The sequence below is a fragment of the Benincasa hispida genome, chromosome 3 (genome assembly GCF_027475165.1).
Source record: "Benincasa hispida cultivar pf3 chromosome 3, pf3_genome.v1.1, whole genome shotgun sequence".
Classification (NCBI taxonomy): domain Eukaryota; kingdom Viridiplantae; phylum Streptophyta; class Magnoliopsida; order Cucurbitales; family Cucurbitaceae; genus Benincasa; species Benincasa hispida.
This window is the reverse complement of record NC_143480.1, coordinates 17,921,770-17,942,457: the sequence shown is the minus strand read 5'-3', so window position 1 is coordinate 17,942,457 and position 20,688 is coordinate 17,921,770.

The following is a 20,688-nucleotide window of genomic DNA, read 5'->3' as shown; positions in this document are numbered from 1 at the left end:
GCCAAATAAACTAAAATACGCGTGCCAAAATTTTAAAATCGCACACAAATTTATGTTGGATTGTGCCGACAAAGTCCTTGATTTTCTTTGCCCATCAAGTAATATCTTTTTCTTGATGGGCATTTCTCGACTGTTTTGGCCATCTACGAATTCAAAAACCGGGACATCATTTTGACGGAACTTTCATATTTTTTTTTGTCAAGAAAGGTATTTTTCTTGATGTTTATGCACGTCAAGTTAAATATAAACCTTTATTGTATCCAGATAGATATTTTTCTTGATGGTCTTTTGCCATGACCATTAAGAAACCAAATTTTTCGTGCGTCAAGAAAGGTCAAATTTGTAGTATTGCACCTTCACCAATTCAACCTTCAACCACTAGATCCAAGAATGACATTCTCAAACCCAAACCCCGATACGTTGCAACCATTACCCAAATACATGATCCATACTTTGAACCACCAACAATTACCCAAGCTTTGCAATATCCTCATTGGCGTGCATCAATGTTCGATGAATATAATGCTCTCATTCGAAATGGCACTTAGGAATTAGTTTTCCCATCTTCGACTTAAAATCTCATTGGATGCAAATGGGTCTTTCATATCAAATGAAAACTCGATGGCTCTATTGAGAGCTATAAATCTTGCTTAGTAATCAAATGATTTCATCAAAATCCTAAACTAGATTATCATGATACATTCAGTCTCGTTGTTAAGCACATAACCGTTATAATAATACTTTTTTTTTTTTACATTGCACCATAATTAGCCACTTCGACAGCTTGATGTTAACAATGCTTTTCTTCGTGGTACACTTACAGAAGATGTTTTCATATCTCAACCACCAGGTTTTATTAATGAAGTTCATCCTTCATACGTGTGCAAACTTAAAAATGCACTATATGGCCTTAAGCAGGCCTCTTGTGCATGGTATAATGAGCTTCGAAGTTATTTATTTTCAATTGGCTTCCCTAATTCTCACATGCATTCTTTTTTATCTATTTATTCTGGCAATCATATTACCACATTGTTGCTTGTATATGTCGATGATATTATTGTCACCGGAAAGTCTTTGGACTTTATTAACAAGTTTGGGTAGAAGCTTGGTTATCAATTATCCATTAAGGATCTTGGCCCACTTCATTATTTTCTTGGTGTTGAGGTCACTTCTACTACAAATAGGTTTTTCCTTACTCAACACAAGTATACTCTAAAAGGATTGAATCCCTAATAGAAGCAACTGATCACTTGTTTCTTCGATTTTGTTTTGAAAAATACAACACAAACCATATTATAGCGTTTATAATGCACAAAAATAAATAGGCATGCACAAAAATAAATAGGCTGAGCATGTTTTTAAAATAAATTACATAGATGAAGAAGATTACCTTTAAACAACCTTTCTTCAATCTTCTCCAAGTCTTCCAGAGTTTTTCCAAACTCTTTCTTTTTATATCGATCTCCCATGAAGTACAGTGTGAAAACGCCACCATCAAATCTTTTTGGCTATTCTTTTGGCAAGGACCGATTTGTGAGAACTGCCATTTGAAAGAATAAAGAGAATTTTGTTTTTGGGAGAGAATTCACAGAGAACTCCTTTCTCTATGAACAAGGTTTTTGAGAAAGAGAGAGAGGGGATATGAGAGAGAGTCCTTACAAACCCTTATTACAGAGAGCCACCACTTCAATAATGTGTGATCTCTAAACCCTAACTACCTACTTCATATTTAATTTAATTAAATCGTTAATTATATAAACTAATTAATTAATTTACTCAATTAAATATCTAATATTTAATTAAGCATTGGGATCTTATTCAAATATTTATCTCTCACATAACCTATAGTTTAATATGAATCTTATCCATATTAACACTTAAATATAGTTTGAATATGAATCTCATTCATATTATTTATTATTTGAATCTTATTCAAATATAATAAATCTCCTTTTATTATATTGTTTAATTTTGAATCTTATTCTAAATTAATTTTATATTATAATGTATCTAGGTACATTATATTAATTGTATCATATACAATTAACATTATTCCCTTATTTAATTTAAACTATTCAAGTTATTTCAAAACTCTTGGTCCTTCTTTACCCATTATGAGCTAGTAGGGGAATCTAATGGACCTACAGATTGGAAGCTCTAATGGTTCAATATTAACTAATTAAACTCTTTAATTATATTAATGAACATTCATTAGTTGTGAGTGCTGGTGTTGATGCCCTAAACTCTCATTGGGCCCTGTAGTTTGTAAACATTAAAACGCTTGTGATGTAATAATATATCATATTTTTCTTCACTTTTGTCTATGGAACATTGGATATTTTAATTGCTTTACCACAAACCAATAAACTAAGATCCCTAATTGTCATTGTAACTTAAGCATATATGTGGAGACATACAAGTGGATTATGCCTTAAGTGATAACCAAAATGGTCTGTAGTAGATGGATATAGGAGGGAAACCTTATCCTGGTAATCCTATGGATGCGGTCCACTTTGTAGAATAGTTACAAGTGTCGTGACTTGCTACAGATGGTCTGATCTTGATCATTCATATGGAGACATACGAGCGGCAGTGTTTTATACAAAGGTGTTTGTATAAAACTGAACCACAAAGTGTTATAGTCTCGTTATATAACGTCGTTCATGATAGAGATTTCACTTCACTAGGATGACCATAGATAACATGACCTCGATCCTGAGTGAGTTGGGAACTTCTGCCTTTGAGGATAGTCCTTTGATTTGCATGCGTGCGAGTGGCCAGATCGTCGACTCAAACCTACCACTTTGCGGATTCGTCTAATTTGGAAGCTGGAAACTTAGCTACACAAGATGGAATTCACTCCTTCCCTGAAGCAGCGGTAAGCAGATAGATTGCTCCCTTAAGGGATGATTCCGGGGCTTGAACGATGTGGTGCCACACACCTTCTCATAGCCCGAGAGGTATCCACACATAGTAGGACTATATTGTATTGTTCATTAAAGGGATCAGTTGTACTTAAGAAGTTAGATATAACTACAAGGGCAAAACGGTAAATTGGCCCAACTGTACTTACGAGCCTCTATGAAGGGTTATCGTACTGTTGATTGGTTATATCTGATGGACACAGAAATATATCTGTGGTGAGAAGAGTGCAACTGTCAGTCTTTAGTGGAATACCTGGCAGTTAACGGATGGTGGATTTCGTGTCTAAAGAGTTTAGTCAGCTATTCACGTACCGCTGAAGCTTCGAGCCATAGGACCATAAGGTCCCCTTGGTAGCTCAATGGATTCAAGTTGAGAATTAGTTTTTGGATCAGTTTGAAGTGTTCAAATTGACAAGAGAAAGTTTGATTATATATGATATAATTAAACAGGTCAATTATATATGATATAGTTGACATGATGTATGAGATACATTATGGAGGAAAATGATATAAATATGATTTATATATAGCAAAGGAGATAAGGACTATGGTTCACATGTTGCATATGATGTGATACTAAGCCGTAGGTTATAAATATAATATGATTATATTTAATTTTTAAATTAAACAATTATGGGATAATTGTGGCGGTTTTTTCTCCGTAACCGAATGAGATAGTGGGAGGTTGCATTCAGTTTTCGTAACTAAAGGATAAAATGAAAATGGTTTCCATTTTGCAAAGAGTTCAGATATTCACTCACTACTTTTGTACACTGTCTATCGCCTAGCAAATCGAGAGCATACATGACAGCTCAGAGTTTACTAAACGATCATGTATACGCGCATACATTTCCTAAACGATCGCATAGAATTACCTAAACGATCATCTAGCTCTTTCTAAGTGATCGCGCGCCCAAGAGTTTTACTAAACGATCGTCTATACGATTAACTTGTACCTCTACTTAAACGATCAAGCATCAGTCTATATTAAAAGAAACATATGTTATATCTAATATAACGCGTAACCTATGGTTTATATTATATCACAAATAATATAATATATAATTTAATATTCTCTCATTTAACCTATAATATTTAATATGAATCAAATTCATATTAATTTTAATATCTGAACCATATTCAAGTATTTAATTTCTCTTAAATAAAATTTTATATTATTATATCTCATATAAATAATTTTATATTAATCATATCTTATATAACTAATTCCCTTTATTAATTTGAACAATTCAAATTAATCCAAATTAATTTGATTTTTTTAATCCCAATTGAGATAACAAGGGGACCTTATGAACCTATAGATTGAAGCTCCAATGGTACTTGATTAATTAATTAAACTCTTTAATTGAATTAATCAACTTCCATTAGTTGTCGGTCACTCCACTAAAAACTGACAACAACACTCTTCGCACTATAGATTAAATTTTGTGTCACTGGATATAACCAATCAACAGTGAACTGACCCTTCACAAATTGCTCGTAAGGCCGAAATTATCATTTTGCCTCTGTAGTTACATCTAACTCCTTAAGTACCACCGATCCCTCTAATGAACAATAAGTTATAGTCTCACTATAACCAAACCCCTCTCGGGCCAAGAGATGGTATGGCGCCACATTGTTCAAGCCCCGGAATTAGCCCTTAAGAGAGAAATTTCTCTACTTATCCTAACAATAGAGAAAGAGTGAATTCCTTTTTGTGTAGTTGTGTTCCCAGCTCCCTAATCAAACAAAACCCCAAAATGATAGGCATATTGAGTCAGCAAAATTGGCCACTCTCACCCATACAAATCAAAGAACTACCTTCATTGGCAGGAGTTCGTAACTCACTCAGGATTCAGGTCAAGTCACATATGGTCATCCTGATGAAATGTAAGTCTCATCTAGCAACGGTGTTATACAAAGAGACCATTCATTTCGTGGTCTGATCTTATACAAACTTTTTATATAGAATACCTCTGCTCACATTTCTCAACATGAATAATTAAGATCAGATCATTTGTAGCACTTTACAAAAATTGTAACAACTACAAAACAAGTCGTATTCGTAGTGTCACGAGAATGAGGTAACTAACCTTATCCATCTATTACTGATCGTTTAGGTTACCACTTAAACGTGATCCACCTGCATGTCTCCATATACATGTTTAAGTTACAAACAATAATCATGGATCTTTGTTTATTGATTTTTTGTGAGTTAATGCAACTAAATGTCGAATAAAATACCTCGTATTTTATTAGATAAATAAAAAGCTTGTACAATAAAATTCCAAACTACAAGACCACGATATTTAAGGCATCAATCTCAAATGGCTCTATATTTTTTCTAAGGCAGCTTGTGGTGGTTCTTGCTGTAGTTTCAAATGAAGTCTTAACATCTATCTCAGATAATACCATTTCTTGTAGAATGTTTTTCTTTCCTAATCTGGAAATTATATGGAATATTTTTCTTTCCTACTCTGGAAGATCTTAGTAAATGTATATTGTCCGATATTTTCCTTATTTATGGCGCAACTTATTTTACTGAAGGGGTAAAATTTTTCAAAAATTATTTCCTTAATTAGTCACAGTTTTAAAAGGAGGATAATGACTTTTATTTAGGGTTGCCGCATTTTATGATCGTGAGTGAGTGTCTTTATTCTTGGTGGTCAAATTGTTCAACATTGTGTTTTGATCTCTGCTTATTATATTCTTTTGTGCAAATTCATCGATTGATAAGTGTAATGTTAAAGTTAGAAAACACACAATGGAAGTAAAATGGATCATTAAGCATTCGAATTCACTAATTTTGGCTTTTAAATTAAGCATGCTCATACACTAATAAGAGGGTTTCATAACATACCTTTGAAAAAACACTTGAATCTCGATTCAAGCTGCAAATATCCTCCAAATCTATTTGTGAACCACCTCAAGGCCTTCTCTACTATCCTCTTGGTGCCTTAGATTGAGTTGTGAGACTCAAAATAAGCTTGGATTAAGGGAATTTGGAGAAGAAGTCACTGCATCACCATAGTAGAAGACCTTCTTCAACCTAAAGTTTTTCAGCAAAAACTCATCAGTTGCATGCCTAAATTCCACTTCAATCTTCTCTACTTATTGCAAGGATATCATGCAAAGAGGATTGTTGCATAAATTGCACCTCATGCTTGAAAATTTTGACTCAAAATAATGGTGGAGAATGTCTAAGCTACTAAGTTGAAAGTGGAGAAATCCCACTTTTGAGATTTTCCATTTTCCATTTTTTCAGTTTTGTTTGATTTTCTCAATTGATTTCCAAAATCAAATTTTCAAAAATGAAATATTTATTAATTTTACAAAATTAATTCAATAATTAATTTTCTAATAAAATTAATAATTTATTACTTAAACAATTGAATTAATTATAATTAATTCAATATCAAATATTAAATTAATTTAACACTAATTCTACCATCATGAATCTCTATTCATGAATTTAATATTTAAATTATATTTAAATATTAATTGATTCTCTAATTTCGTTTAATTCCAAAATTAAATGTGTATATCACATATAATTACTAATTCCCTTAATTCTAATTTGAACATTTCAAATTAACTTATCATGCTACTGTAAGGCTAATCCATTTGTGAGCCAGTAAGGGGACCTCGTGAACCTACAGATCATGAGCTCCAACGATCCGAGATTGATTGGCTAAACTCTTTACACCGAATTGACCCTCATTCTTTAACTATTGGGTCACTCCACTAAAGCCCAAAGTTGCATTCACCTCACTGTAGATATATTATGCCCGCTCAATATAACCATGATTAGTAAGTTAACCCTTCACGGGTTGTTCGTAATAACGGTTGAGTCAAATAGTTTTTTTACCCCCGAGATTACCTCTTGTTCCTTAAGTCCCACTGATCCTCTAATGAACAATTGGTTTGTGATCCGATCAACAAACTGAGTCCCTCTCGGGCCAATGAGAGGGTGGGGCCCCTTGTTCAAGACCCGGAGTCAGCACTTAAGTGAACAATCTCTCCATTATCCTTAAAAGTGGGTAGGAGGGAATTCCATCTTGCACCATATGACCCAGAGTCAACTCATTGCACAGGACACCCATACTCCTCATGTCATAACATGTATGAATCAAGTTCACTTCGTCTGTAGCACTTTACAACTCCTTGTAACAACTACAGAGTGGGCCGAATCTGATAGTGTTACCAGAATAAGGCACCCAACCTTATTCATATACTACAGATCATTTTGACTATTTACTCGAACCCGATCCACTTTTATGTCTCCACATAAAGTTCAAGTACTCATGTAATAGTCATGGATATTTTGGTTTAATGGATTTATTTCTAAAATGAAATAAGCAATTCATATATACAATAGCCACTTATTGAATTTTCATAATAAGTTTTATTGTTTACAAACCATGAGTTTTAGGACATAAAATGCAACAAACTCCCACTTGGACTAAAACTCCAGTGGTAACATATATATCTGAATATATAATACTGAGTTTTTGAGTTTTACGGAGAAATACAATAAACTAAGGTATCACATACCCATGGTTTACCATTTGATATTACATATCCAATTTTTCTCCCACTGTAGGAGTATATCAATATTCTAATTCATTAATTTTGGCCGTAATAAAGCATGCTCATACAATAATAAGAGGGTTTCAAGACATACCTTTGTAGAACCTCTTTAATCTCGAATTTAGCTGCAAATCTTCTCCAATTCTTCTTATGAACCACCTCAAGATCTTCCCTACTATTCTCTTGGAGCATTAGATTGAGTTGTGGGACTCAAAACAAGTTAAAGGGAATTTGGAGAAGAACACATTGCTGCATCCACTTGAAGAACACCTTCAACTCAATTGTTTTGTAAAAATTTAACGGATGCATACATCAATTCCACTTCCATCTTCTCTATTTATTGCAAGACATTCATGCAAAGAAGAAGGTTGCATGAGGTGCAACTCATGCTTGGAAGATTGAATCAAGAAATGGTAGGAAAATGAGTGAGCTACTTGTTTTGTTAGTGGAGAAATCCCATTTCCAAATTTGTGTTTTTTCCAATTTTTCTAATTTCAAATTGATTTCCAAAATCAATTTAATTTTAAAATTGAAAACTTTTATTAATTTTACAAAATTAATTTTCTAATAAAATTAATAATAAATAATTAATTAAACAATTTAATTAATTCTAATTAATTTAATATCAAATAATAAATTAATTTTACACAAATTCTACCTTCATGAATTTAATAATTAAATCATATTTAAATATCAATTAAATTCTCCAATTTCGTTTACTTCCAAAATTAAACTCGTAATTATAACACATATAATTACTAATTCCCTTAATTCTAATTTGAACATTTCAAATTAACTTATCACGCTACTCTAAAGCTAATTCATTTACGAGCTAGTAAGGGGATCTTGTGGACCTACAGATCATAGGCTCCAACGATCCAAGATTAATTGGCTAAACTCTTTACACCAAATTAACCCCCATTCGTTAACTAATGGGTCACTCCATTAAAGCCCATAGTTGCAGTCCCCTCACTGTAGATATATTATGTCCACTCGATATAACCATGATTAGTAAGTTAACCCTTCACAGGTTGTTCGTAATAATGGTTGGGTCAAATGTCTATTTTACCCTCAAGATTATCTCTTGTTCCTTAAGTCTCACTGATCCTCTAATGAACAATTTATTTGTGATCAATCAACAAACCGAGTCCCTCTCGGGCCAAATGAGAGGGTGAGGCTCCTTGTTCAAGACTCGGAGTCAGCACTTAAGGGAACAACCTCTCTACTATCCCTGAAAGCAGGTAAAAGTGAATTCCATCTTGCACCCTATGTCCCCAGTTATCTACCCGGTCTTACTCTTGAAATGGAGGTTTATTGAGCCGACGCTATTGAGCCAACCCTCACCTATACAAGTCTAAGAATAATCCTGAACAAACAAGAGTTCATAGTTACTTCAGGATTAAGATCAAGTTACCTAGGTCATTGCTTTGAAATAGTTAGTCTTAAACAGTAAACAGCGTTATAAAGTAAGAGTGACTAATTTCGTGGTCCGATCTTGTACAAACTCATTGCACAGGATGCTCCCGCTCCTCATGTCATAACATGTACGAATTAGGATCACATCATCTATAGCACTTTACAACTCTTTGTAACAACTACAGAGTGGGCCGCATCCAATAGTGTTACTAGAATAAGGCACCCAATCTCATTCATATACTATAAATCATTTTGACTATTTACTCGAACCTGATCCTCTTTTATGTCTCCACATAAAGTTCATGTACTCATGTAATAATCATGGGTCTTTTAGTTTATTGGATATCTAAAACGAAATAAGCAATACATATATTCAATAACAACTTATTGAATTTTCTAAATAAGTTTTATTGTTTACAAACCACGAGTTTTAGGACATAAAACCCAACACCCACTTGCCCTAGGTTATTTACCTAGTTGTCCTAGTCTTACTAGGAGATTCTCAAACACTTTAGCCGAGAGAATTGTTGTAAACATGTTAGTGTATAATAGACTTCTTATTAAATTATATGGGGAATGCATCTTATTCTCACAACACCTGTTTCTCAGTAATGGTTAGGAAGTCATATATTTCTCCCACTACATCGAGGTACTCTCAACTCTTTGAGTAAGATGCATCTGACCTGTCTAAACAACCTTTTGCCAGTGTCAATCAATAATTCTTTATTGATATATGCAAGCTTTTATCGAAACAGATAATACATGCTGATCTCGAACAATATTCCAATCCTTAAAGGTTCGATATTAACACTTATATTGATCTTTTCAGATTTCTGAACATATCATAAATAGCTTTTATGAGTCCTTCCATATCTCATATGGATTTTAGAAATACCTTAAAATTGGAATGATGTTGGAAAAAAAAAAACAATTAAGGCAACTCGGTAGAAAGTTTTCACTGGATTTCATGTTCTATCAAATAGTCCTAAAAATCTCAAACTTTCTATATTTTGATCCAATCGAAGTATTTCGGTCTTATTTTACCTAACAAGTTTTATACACATTTGAACTTTTCAAGCTTTCTAAACTTATCACTTAGGTTAAATAACTACTTGCCTTTATTGATTTCTAACCATTTTAAATATCTATTTGCAAATAGCTTTTAACTAGGTTGTTTCTAACAGAAGTTGCTTTGCAATAGAACAAATATAACCTTTGCTAATGAACATTTCATTTACAACAAAAATTTAAAGAATTTGTTCTTTATAACAAGACAAAATAACTTCTATTACAATAACAAAAGTAGATAAAATCATCTTCTGACAGCAACAATATCTCCCATTGGTCTACTAGAGTACGGCAAGCAATCCTCAGGAACTAGTTTCCCTGTTTTGCTTTCTCTGCTCTCTTCTCTGCAAGGTACTAAGGGCAATTTCTCTTCCATTTTCGTTCTTCGTTGCAATGGAAACATTTTCCTTTATCTGCAACATTATTCTTGCCTCTTCTACCAGCGGGTTTCTTCTTCCTTTTCCCTTTGTTCTTCTTAATAGGAATACTTTTACTCTGTGAAAAAAAAGCAACATCAGGCTTTTTGGAGGACATTCCTCCCTTTTCAGTGGTAGTAACATTTACTTCTGGTTCCAAACATTTTACTCTCATCATAGTCTGGTAAGCCTGTAGCTTATTTAGAAGAGTAGTCAAATTATATTCTATTTTATTCATGAGTGTGTTCATGCAGAACTGCAGAAAACTCTTTAGAAAAGATTCTGAAATAAAACCAACTTGACTTCTCTTGCTAACGACAGCCCCATTTACTTCTGCCACACTGAAATAGATCATCATGTCCAGGACATGTTCTCTAACAGAGGCCCCATCTTTCATACGGCAGTTGTAAACATATTTGATAGCATCATGCCTCAAGGAGAAGGATGGTTGTCCAAACATCCCACAGAGAGATTCTATAATCTCTTTAGTAGGACCAATATTCTCATGTTTCTTCACTAAGACATTAGATATGTTGGCAAGGATATAGGCACGAACTTTGTCATTCGCCCTAACCCATCTGTCGTATGCATCCGGAACATTTCGGTTTACATTTGAGCCAGGAATGGGAGGACACTCCTTTGTTAAAACGAACCATAAATCATCTATCACCCGTATAGTATTCAGGTTTGTTTTCCAAGTGGCATAATTATCCCCAATAAATTTATCAAACGCCAACAATTGTACAAATATTCTTGTCATTATGAAAAAATATAAACAAATTTTATCAGTGAATTGCTTTTTTAAACCCAATCAAGGCTTTAGCAAAGTAATAATATACCAAGATTATTTTTGCAACGATACTACAGCAAGACATTCTTGACTAAATATTATCTCCAGAATAACTCATATTCCAATAGTCTTTAGTAATTCTGTAAGTGTAACCCTTTATTTTCAGACCTCAGAAGTCGGCCCCAACAATGCTCCTGAATTAGAAAGTCAAAGTTGAAAACAACTTTAGATATCCTATCCATTTCTGGAGTTTGACTTGTTCCAAATCCTAAGTTAAAACCCTCCGAGGGGATAGCCATCGTTAAATGACTAGCGAGGCCGACATAAAGACGACAAGCAAGCGCAACATAGGAATCTCACGGTCCAAACCAACAGAAGAGATCGTAGGATATGTTGACACATATCCTTCACCCACTCACTATGAACTACTTCCCCCATTCACTTTGATTTTGACCTCATGACAAACACTTTTTGAAAGAAGCAGTCGAGGTATAGTTGACACGAAGTTTTGCACGGATCTCACGGTGGGAATTTTCTAGGGACGTAAGAATTGAAATCAATATATTGTATATTTTATTTTCCATTGAACAACTTCTCCTCATTCAGCTTGATATTGATTCACGAAACACTTTTCAAATAGAGCAGTCGAGGTATAATCGACATGAAGTACCATATGAACCTCACGATGTGAACATCTTGAGAAGTGAAAATTAAAATCAAAACATCATATTTGATTTTATGGTGAACCACTTCCCCTATTCACCAAAATCTTGATTCATGTAAACACCTTCCGAATGGAGCAGCCGAGGTATAATCGATACAAAGTGAAATATGAATTTCAATCATGAACTCTTAGGGACGTGAGAGCTAAAAATAATCATATCATATATGTTTATTAATCTCCCACTGAAGCGTTCTAGCATATCATATACGTTATTTATTTTCACTGAAGTGTTCTAATAGCATATCATATATGTTATTAAACTCCCACTGAAGTATTCTAAATTTTAAACGAGGTATACATTTCCTTAGGCTTGTTCCGGCTAATTAAACAACCTAAGTCTAGGTATTTATCCAAGTATAACATTTATATTTGGATTTAACTTAAAATGTCTAGGTGATAAACCAGTTTTAAAACCTCAGATCGCTCACGTATTGCTCATAAAATAAGTAAACAACGCTCAATAATTCGACCATAATCCCCAGATAGGAGGTGTTTCGTAAACGGTCAACTTAAATCCCCCCAGCCTTAGACAAGATTATATATGGTTGAGTTTGTAACCCTAGTTTTACAAGTTTAACGACCTATTTTAACTATTAAAACAAGCGGTTAACCTACGTGAGCATGCAGTTGTTCTTTGTTTTGGATTTTAAATGTCTAACCCAATTTTATAACAACTTACAAAATTTTAGATATGCTAAACATCCACAACATACATCAAAGGCATTTAATATTTAATATAACACTTATATTAAATAAAACTAACCCTAAACGTGCATACTATATATTATAACACTTTATAACATACTTTCAATGCATGTAACATATTTCCTATGGTGGGATTTTAAATCTACATGGCATACTTTATGCACATATAAGATTTATTCAATTATAACATACATCAAATGTATAAACAATTAAATTCATACTAATATGGTTTTAGTTTTGACATTTTCAAGCAAACAAAGGCCTAATTACTACAAAATTCAACAAGAATTGGCTCCAAAATGCTTTTGGACTGCTCAAACTGCCCCAAACCGAACCCAAACAGCTTGGACCGAACTAGTATTTATTGAACCAGACCAGCCAAAAACCATTTGAGGCTGAACTGGACAATAACTGAAGAAAACCGGTCGAACCGGCTCAAACTCACTCGCTCGTTCGTCAAACCGAATCAAAACTCGCTGCTCGACAGTTGGCTGGTTCAAACTCGCTGCTCAGTCGATTCAACTCGCTGCTCGATTACTTCAACTTGCTACTCGACGCTCGTTGAAACTTGATCCTCAATGGAATATGAGCAGCATTGCAACGCTCGCTGCCTAGACAGAAGCTCAGCTTCAGTTTTCTGCAACTCGGCCTTCTTCACTTCTTTATTCAATTTCAACTATAATGACTCCAAATAAATTACAAACTCTTGAGTACACATATAAGCTCATCAATCAAGAGCCAATTACAAATTTAACAAAAAAATCAAGGAGAATATAAATGCCAAATCTCAGAAAACCATATCAGTGCATCATTTTCATATATCTCATGAAAAAACACCCACAAGCCAAAATTAAACCAAATTGAATGCTTAAATGATGCTCTGATACCAATTGTTAGAGTTAGAAAACACATAGCGGAAGTAAAACAGATCATTAAATATTCTAATTCATTAATTTTGGCTTTTAAATTAAGCATGCTCATACACTAATAAGAGGGTTTCATAACAACCTTTCAAGAAACATTTGAATCTCGATTCTAGCTGCAAATCTCCTCCAAATCTGCTTGTGAACCACCTCAAGGCCTTCTTTACTATCCTCTCGATGCCTTAGATTGAGTTGTAAAACTCAAAATAAGCTTAGATTAAGGGAATTTGGAGAAGAAGTCACTGCATCACCATGGTAGAAGACCTTTTTCAATTTCAAGTTTTTCCGCAAAAACTTATCAGTTGCATGCCCGAATTCCACTTCAATCTTCTCTATTTATTGCAAGACTATCATGCAAAAAGGATTACTGCATGAATTGTAACTCATGCTTTGGAAATTTTGACTCAAAATAATGGTGGAGAATGTGTGAGCTACTAAGTTGAAAGTGGAGAAATCCCACTTTTGAGATTTTCCATTTTCCATTTTTTCAGTTTTGTTTGATTTTCTCAATTGATTTCCAAAATCAATTTTTAAAAAATGAAATCTTTATTAATTTTACAAAATTAATTCAATAACTAATTTTCTAATAAAATTAATAATAATTAATTAATTAAACAATTTAATTAATTCTAATTAATTCAATATCAAATATTAAATTAATTTAACACTAATTCCACTATCATGAATCCCTATTCATGAATTTAATATTTAAATCATAATTAAACATTAATTGATTCTCCAATTTCATTTAATTCCAAAATTAAACGTGTAATTATATCACATATAATTACTAATTCCCTTAATTCTAATTTGAACGTTTCAAATTAATGTATCACGTTACTCTAAGGCTAATCCATTTGTGAGCTAGTAGGGGGACCTTGTGGACCTACAGATCATGGGCTCCAACAATCCGAGATTAATTGGCTAAACTCTTTACACCAAATTAACCCCCATTCGTTAACTACTAGGTCACTCCACTAAAGCCCAGACTTGCACTCCTCTCACTATAGACATATTTTGTCCAGTCAATATAACCATTATTAGAAAGTTAACCCTTTATAGGTTGTTTGTAATAACGGCTGGGTCAAATAGTTGTTTTACCCCCAAGATTACCTCTTGTTCGTTAAGTCCCATTGATCCTCTAATGAACAATTGGTTTGTGATTCGATCAACAAACCGAGTCCCTCTCGGGCCAATGAGAGGGTGGGACCCCTTGTTCAAGACCCAAAGTCAACACCTAAGGGAATAACCTCTCTACTATCTCTAAAGTGGGTAGGAGTGAATTCCATCTTACATCCTATGTCCCCAGCTATCTACCTGATCTTACCCCTGAAATGGAGGTTTATTGAGTTAGCGTTGTTGAGTCAATCCTTATCTATGCAAATCTAAGGATAATCCTGAATAAACAGAAGTTCATAGTTAGTTAAGGATTAAGGTTAAGTTACCTAGGTCATCGCTTTGAAATAGTCAGTCTTAAACAGTAAACAACGTTATAAAGTAAGAGTGACTTATTTCGTAGTCCGATCTTGTACAAACTCATTGCACAGGAATCCCCCACTCCTCATGTCATGATATATACGAATCAGGATCACTTTGTATGTAGCACTTTACAATTCCTTGTAACAACTACAGAGAGGGCCACATTCAATAGTGTTACCAGAATAAGGCACCTAACCTTATTCATATACTATAGATCATTTTGACTATTTATTTGAACCTGATCCACTTTTACATCTCCACATAAAGTTCAAGTACTCATGTAATAGTCATGGATCTTTTAGTTTATTAGATTTATTTCTAAAATGAAATAAGTCATTCATATATTCTATAACAACTTATTGAATTTTCAGAATAAGTTTTATTGTTTAAAAACCACGAGTTTTACGACATAAAACCCAACATGTAAAACATTTAAGATAATTTCAGTCTTAGAAGGAGCCGAAGTCATTGCTATAGAGAAGGGATTCTCGGTCTTAGAGGGAGTCTAAGACTTCATTCTCAATAAGGATTTCTCCATCTTAGGGAGGACCTAAGATTCGTTAGTGAAGGGAGTTCACTGAGTCACAAGGAAGATAATCAAGCCAAGAGGAGTCTTACATATTATCGGAAGCTGAAGTATTCTACACTAATATTAACACACTTAGGGGGAGCCTAAGTACAATTGAGAGATAGTCTCATATCTAGAGGGAACCTAGGTGACTTGTGAGTTGGGCTCTATGTGAGCCACTATAGTATTTGTTGAATTAAAAATAAGTACTACGTTGTAATTGCTTGACTCTTTAATATTAGTGGATTATCTTTCCTGGGCACTCTGCCCCCGAGACATAGGTGGTTTATCGCCAAACTGGGTTACCAACTTTTGTGTGTCTTTACTTTTTTTCTTGTTGTTAATATTTGGTTGTTACAATGTTTGCAGTGATTTCTGTTTAACATTCGTATTTTGAGTTACAAGTGATCGTGTCGATTTTTCAATTTGTATCAGAGAGGGACACCTTTATCTCAAGTACTTCGACCATGGACGGAATTAAAGAAAGTGGCTCTACACCACTCGTCCCTCTGTTATAGATGGAACAAACTATTCATACTGAAAAGCTCAAATAACTGCCTTTCTGAACGCAATTGATAGCAAAATTTGGAAGGCTACAGTTACTAGTTGGTCTCATCCAACCACCAAACCTAATCATGGAAAGGAAATCTTGAAACCTGAATTGTAGTGGTCTGGAGCTGAAGATGAAGCATCATTAGGGAGTTTTTTAGCATTAAATACCATATTTACTGGTGTTGATCGCAACATAGTCAGATTGACAATATGTGCGTCTCTGCAAAGAAGGTTTAGGATATCTTATCCGTTGCACATGAAGGAACTTCAGAAGTTAAAATGTCTAGGCTACAGTCGTTGAATTTCAAGTTCGAGAATCTTAAAATGCACGATGATGAGTCAAGTACTGAATTTAATGTTTGGTTACTGGACATTACAAATGAGTCGTTTGCTCTGTGAGAGAAAATTTAAAAAGAAAGACTAGTTCGGAAGGTGCTTGCGTCTTTACCTAAAACAAATTGATATGAAAATTACTACTATTGAGGAATCTCAAGACATAACATCTTTGAAAGTGGATGAACTATTTGACTCCTTGCTCACTTTTGAGATGTCTTTAAATGGTAAACCTGAGAAGAAGAACAAGGGAATTACATTGCAAACTTCAGTTGAAGAAGATCATGATGATCATGATAGAAAGTCTGAAGATTCCCTTGTTGAATCTATTTCATTGCTTTTGAAGTGATTCAATCGTGTTCTTCAATGATTTGCAAAGAGGTCTGAGAATTTTAATCCTCAAAGTAATAAACATGGCAGCTCTCTTCCTTCCAAACAATCCAGGAGTCAAGGCAGCAAGAAAAAAGCAGATAAGTAAAATTCTTGTAATATTAAAAAAGAAAATTCCTTCAAATGTAAAGAGTGTGAAGGCTATGATCATTTTCAAACTGAATGTCCTAACTTCCTGAAGAAGCAAAGTAAAAGTTATGTTTTAACCCTATTTGATGATGTGTATGAAGATAGTAGTGACTCAAAAGAGGATGTCAAAGCACTTGTCAGTAACATCTCATCTGACACCTCATCATGTAAGATTTTTGAATATGATGTGTATTTAGAAAATACTAACGACACTGCCAAACAAGTTTCTTTTGATCCTTCTTTTGAAGCTCCCTTTAACAAATGACAAGATGATCTAAAAGTTCTTGTTGCGCAAAAAGAAAGAATTGAGACCTTGATGGCTGACAATGACAAATTTATGTCTATTATTGCAGCTTTGAAGTAAGAACTTACTCAAGTTAGAGCTGAAAAGGATTCGGTTTGTAAAAATTTCAGAATGTTGAACAATGGTACTAAGTCTCTATAGAAAATATTGACAAAGGAAAGATAGATGGTGATAATTCTGGGCTAGGTTTTTTAGAAAGTGAAAGTCAGCGTACTGAACAGTCTCATTTAAAGGGAAGCAAATGAATGAGTTTGTCAGAGTTCATAATCCATAGTCTTATGACTTTATAGGTACATCCTCCAACAATTCAACGTGAGAAGTTAATCGAACTTACAGACCAAGATGGATTTGTCACTTTTGTAGAAGATTGAGCCACAAACGTCCATTTTCCTATTCATTACTGAAAGTATTTCACAAGTCCATAAGCTCAGTCAAGGATCCTCACTTGTCTCGAAATCGATATCAAAGAGAGCCAAAATTAAAAATAGGTTTGGAGAGTGAAGACTGTTAAGAATCAATGCAATGTTGTACTGACATCCCTTAGATCTTCTACAAAAGAAGATTGGTATTTTGATAGTAGAAGTTCTAGACACATGATTAGGGAAAAGTACTACTTGTCTGACCTCAAATCTGTCAGCTCCGAAAGGTCATGTTTGGAGATGGGGCTTCTGGTAGATCATTGGGAAAGGAAAACTTAACTACCCAGGTCTTCCATCTGTGAATGATGTAATGCTTGTTGAAGGGCTCACTACCATCATATTAGCATCAGTCAGCTATGTGATTAAGGTCTGAACGTGAGTTTTACAAAAGACTAGTGTGTTATCAAAGACAATGTTAAAGCTCTTGTTATGATAGTTACGCATTTATCTAATAATTTCTATCTGCAGAATCCTAACAATGCTTCGCAGATTTGTCATCTCTCATGACAAGATGAAGCAAGCATATGGCATAAACCCCTAGGCCACATGAGCATAAAGATGATTCAAAAGGCATTAGCCAAAAATGCTATATCTAGTTTTCCATCTTTACTTTCTTCAACTGGAATTATTTGGTGATTGTCAATTAGGTAAAGAAACTCATATTCCACATAAACAGATATCTCACTCTAGTTCAACACGTATCCTGGAACTTCTCCACCTAGACCTTATGGGTTCTATGCAACCACAAAGTCTAGGAGGTAAATGATATATTTTAGTTGTTGATGACTTCTTCAAATACACTTAGGTACGCTTTCTCCAGGAAAAGTTAGATGCATTTACTGTTTTTCAAGCTATTTGCCTTCAAATACAACATGAGAAATATCTAAATGTGATACGAATTAGGAGTAAACATGGTAGGGAGTTTGAAAATTCTTAATTTGTTGTCTTTTGTAATTCAACTAAGATTTGTCATAAATTTTCTACACCAATCACTCCCTAGCAAAATGGGATTGTGGAAAGGAAAAATCGGACTCTTCAAAAGATGGCTCGAGCAATGTTGCATGCTAAACATTTTCCATTTAACTTTTGGGCAGAAACTCTAAACACAGCATGTCATATTCACAATAGAGTTGTTTTACGGCCAGCTAACTCGAGCAAAATTTATGAAATATAAAAAGGGAGAAAACCATGTTGGGGTTGATGTCCTAATGTCTCGTGTCCTGTAGTTTGTAAACAGTTTGTACGAACGCTTGTATTATTAATATATGATATTTACTTCATATCTTGTATTTTTGCTCGGTTGCTTGTTTTATTTGCTTTACCACAAACCAATAAACATAAAATCCCTGGTTATCTGTATGTGACTCAAGCATGTATGTGGTGACATACAAGTGGATCATATCTTGCGTGATAACCAAAATGCTCTGTATATATGGATATTGGAGGGAAAACCTATCCTGGTAACGCTACGAATGCGGCCCGCTTTGTGGAATGGTCACAAGTGTTGTGACTTATCACAGATAGTTTGATCCTGATCATTCGTGTTGGGGACATACGAGCGAAGGCGTCCTATACAAAGAGTTGTATAAGACATGACCACGAAGTGTTAACGTCTCATTATATAACACCGTTCATGGTAGAGACTTCACTTCACTAGGATGACCATAGGTAACATGACCTCAATCCTGAGTGAGTTGGGAACTCCTACCATTGAAGGCGGTCCTTTGATTTGTATGGGTGCAAGTGGCCAGGTCGCCGATTCAAATTTACCATTTTGGGGTTTCATCTGATTTAGAAGCTGGGAACTCAGCTACACAAGATGGAATTCACTCCTTCCCCAAGGCAGGGGTAAGTAGATAGATAGCTCCCTTAAGGGCTGATTCCGGGGCTTGAACGATGTGGCGCCACACACCTTTTCTTGGCCCGAGAGGTGTTCATATATAGTTGGACTATGTTATATTGTTCATTAGAGGAATCAGTGGTACTTAAGGAGTGAGATGTAACTATATGGGCATAACGATAATTTGGCTCAACTGTACTTACGAGTATCTATGAAGGGTCATCGTACTCATGATTGGTTATATCCGATGAACACATAAATATATCTGTGGTAAGAAGAGTTCAACTGTTGATCTTTAGTGGAATGCCTGACAGTTAACGGATGGTGGATCTCGTGGCTAAAGAGTTTAGTCAGCTATTCACATACCTTTGAAGCTTCAAGCCACAGGTCCATTAGGTTCCCTAGGTACCTTGGATAAAGTCGAGAACCAAAATTTGGATTAATTTGAAATATTCAAATTGACAAGAGGAAGTTCTATTATATATGATATAATTAGACTGGTTAATTATATATGATATAATTAGATAAATGTATGAGATACATTATTTTGGAGGAAATTAGATATAAATATGATTTATATCAAGTAGAGGAGAAAATACTTTAGTAGATATGTGATATCAGACTATAGGTTAAAAATATAATATGATAATATTTATTATTAATTAATTAGTTAATTATATGATAATTAAGCCAATTTTCACGTTTGGGCTTGGGTTAGTGGGCAACGTCGGTTATTGTAACCGATGAGTTAAAATGAAAATGGTTTTCATTTTGATCAGTCGTCCAAAGAATTCTTAAGAGCGCATGCTGGAGAATAGAGAACGATCGCTTAAGAAAAACGAAAGCATATACGATAGTCGCCTCTCCGCCTAAACGATCGTCTACCGTGCGCCTAAACGATCGCACATTATTTCCTACACGATCGGATAGCTTCTCTAAACGATCAAATAGTGTGCCAATTTTACTAAACGATCGTGTACCTTTTCCTAAACAATCGTTCAGTAAATCCTATACGATCATGTAGCTCCTCCTAAATGATAAGTATTTTTTCTATACGATAGCGACTTTTTCCCTCCCACTTGCTTATCACCTACACGATTTGTGTTTCCTCTTTCTTC